At 65.4% G+C, this 3,031-nt stretch overlaps 1 long non-coding RNA gene across 1 annotated transcript; it reads right to left on the bottom strand.

Moving 5' to 3' along the window:
• Positions 1 to 39: 39 nt before the first annotated feature.
• Positions 40 to 2,944, bottom strand: LOC121339157. The gene is made up of 3 exons (XR_005953141.1): positions 2,621 to 2,944; positions 1,487 to 1,644; positions 40 to 214 (listed from the first exon to the last, which is right to left on the bottom strand). It is a non-coding gene; the product is annotated as an uncharacterized LOC121339157 (long non-coding RNA).
• Positions 2,945 to 3,031: the final 87 nt, after the last annotated feature.

The following is a 3,031-nucleotide window of genomic DNA, read 5'->3' as shown; positions in this document are numbered from 1 at the left end:
CCCTCCCCTCCCCCAGCCCGCCCCTCCCCCTCACCGGGGCAGGTGGCCGCTGTCCCCTGGCACTCCCGGGTGTCGTCGCTGTCGCCGGGCCCGCAGGAGCCCCCGCACTGGGGGGAGGGGCTGGAGCAGCTGCGGTGGCGCCGCTGGGAGCCCCCTCCCCCACAGGTGACAGAGCAGGGACCCCAGGGCGACCACGGGCTCCACCCCCCCGCCACTGCCGGGGACGGCCACAGGGACGTGTCACACGGTGTCCCCAAACCCCGCGGTGACACCTCCATGTCCCCAAACCCCCACAGTGTCACCTCATTGTCCCCAAATCCCCCCTTGTCCCCAAATCGCACAGTGTCACCTCATTGTCCCCAAATTCCAGTGTCATCACCGTGTCCCCAAATCGCACAGTGTCATCACCATGTCCCCAAATCCCACAGTGTCACCTCATTGTCCCCAAATTCCAGTGTCATCACCGTGTCCCCAAATCGCACAGTGTCACTTCATTGTCCCCAAATTCCAGTGTCATCACCGTGTCCCCAAATCCCACAGTGTCACCTCATTGTCCCCAAATCCCCCCTTGTCCCCAAATCGCACAGTGTCACCTCATTGTCCCCAAATTCCAGTGTCATCACCGTGTCCCCAAACCCCACAGTGTCACGCCCCTCCATGTCACCACCGTGTCCCCAAATCCCACAGTGTCACGCCCCTCCATGTCACCACCGTGTCCCCAATGCCACAGTGTCACCCCCATGTCCCCAAATCCTGCAGTGTCACCTCATTGTCCCCAAATTCCAGTGTCACCACCGTGTCCCCAAATCCCCCACCTTGTCCCCAAATCCCACAGTGTCACCCACTTCTGTGTCACCACCTTGTCCCCAAATCCCTCTGTGCCACCCCATGTCCCCCACATCCCGCAGTGTCACCCCTGGGGCTTCATTGTCCCCAAATCCCCCCTGTGTGATGTCACCCCCATGTTCCCAAGTCCCCTCCCCTTGTCCCCAAATCCCCCCCGTGTCACCCCCAGGGCTTCTGTGTCCCCTCATCCTCCAGTGTCCCCTCCTTGTGTCCCCAACCTCCCCTGTGTCCCAACGTCCTACTGTCCCCCCCAGCGCTCCCATGTCCCCCACATGTCCCAGTGTCCCCTTCTCGTGTCCCCATGTCCCCCTGTATCCCAATGTCCCATGTCCCCATGTCCCCCATGTGTCTTTCATGTCCCTCCTCTGTCCCTGTGTCCCCTCCGTGTCCCCCCTCTGTCCCCATGCCCCTCATTGTCCCCATTGTCCCCAATGTCCCCACTGTCCCATGTCCCCCCCATTGTCCCCGAGTCCCCAATGTCCCCATTGTCCCCCTGTCACCCCCGCTGTCCCCATTGCCCCATTGTCCCCAGTGTCCCCATTGTCCCCAATGTCCCCCCCATTGTCCCCATTGTCCCCGTGTCCCCAATGTCCCCATTGTCCCCATGTCCCCCCCATGTCCCCGTGTCCCCGTGTCGCACCGGGGCAGCAGCCCATGTCACACGCCCTCAGCTGCCACTCGGTGCTGTTCCCCGCGTGTCCCCCGCCGTGGCCGCGGCTGCGTCCCCTGCGCTGTGTCCCCTCGTCACACGTCACCGAGCAGCTGCTCCAGGGCTCCCAGGGCCCCCAGGCGCCCGCGCTGCCACCGGGACAGGGACAGCGGCGTCACCGGGGACACCCGGGGACACCCGGGGACAACCGGGGTCATCTGGGGTCACCAGTGTCACCCGGGGCCACCTGGGGTCACCTGGGATCAGCTGGGGTCAGCTGGGGTCACCCGGGACCACTCAGGGTCACCTGGGGTCACCCAGGGCACTCAGTGTCACCCGGGGCCACTCAGGGTCACCTGGGGTCACCTGGGATCAGCTGGGGTCACCCAGGGCACTCAGGGTCATCTGGGGTCACCCAGGGTCACTCAGTGTCACCCAGCGTCACCCAGGGTCACTCAGGGTCACCTGGGGCCACTCAGTGTCACCCAGGGTCACCCAGGGTCACTCAGGGTCACCTGGGATCAGCTGGGGTCACCTGGGGTCACCAGTGTCACCTGGGGCTACCTGGGGTCGCCTGGGGTCACCTGGGATCAGCTGGGGTCACCCAGGGTCACCTGGGGTCACCCAGGGCCACTCAGTGTCACCCAGGGTCTCTCAGGGTCACCTGGGGTCACCTGGGGTCACCCAGGGCATTCAGTATCACCTGGAGTCCCTCAGTGTCACCCGGGGCCACCCAGGATCACTGGGGTCACTCGGGGTCACCTGGGGTCACCTGGGGTCACTCGGTGTCACTTGGGGTTTCCAGGGTCACTCGGTGTCACCCGGGGTCACCTGATGTCACTCGGTGTCACCTGGTGTCCCTCAGTGTCCCCCAGCAGCCCCCAGTGTCCCCCAGTCCCTCCCAGTGTCCCCAGGTGTGGGTGGGGCTAAAGAGGGGTGGGACTGGAGTGGGAGGGGCTTGATGGTGTGGGCGTGGCTTGCAGTGGGTGTGGTATTTATGGGCGGGGTTCAGTAATTGGGATGGAAATTTGGGGCGTGGTCACAGGACGGGTGGGCGTGGCTGACAGTGGGTGTGGCCAGGGATGGGCGTGGCCAGGGATGGGCGTGGCCAGGGGCGTGTCTGACCGGCAGCTGCGGCAGTGGCCGTGTGGGCGGAGCCTGTAGCCATAGGCGGGGTTCAGGCAGCAATCGGCCAATGGGAGAGGCTCCTCCCCCAGTGGCTCTGCGCAGGCCCCGCCCTCTCCATCCTCCTCCAATCGGCTGAAGCACCAGACGGGCAGGGCCGCTGGGGGCGGGGCCAGGGGTCACCGCCAGGTCACCAGTGCTCCCAGTGTCCCCCAGTATGGCCCAATCCTCCAGCCCCTCCCAGTTCCTCCCAGTTCCCCCAGTACGCCCAGCTCCACCCTCCCAGTGCCCCCAGTTCCTCCTGGCACCCTCCCAGTTAACCCATTCCCCCAGTTCTGCCCTCCCAGTTCCCCCCTCCCAGTGCCCCCAGTCCCCTCCCAGTGTCCCCAGTTTCCCCCAGTTCCCCCCCCA

This window comes from Onychostruthus taczanowskii, unplaced genomic scaffold (genome assembly GCF_017590055.1).
Source record: "Onychostruthus taczanowskii isolate IOZ18803 unplaced genomic scaffold, ASM1759005v1 scaffold330, whole genome shotgun sequence".
In the NCBI taxonomy this organism is placed as follows: Eukaryota; Metazoa; Chordata; class Aves; order Passeriformes; family Passeridae; genus Onychostruthus; species Onychostruthus taczanowskii.
The sequence above is the reverse complement of the archived record's forward strand: the minus strand, read 5'-3'. Positions and strand labels throughout refer to the sequence as shown.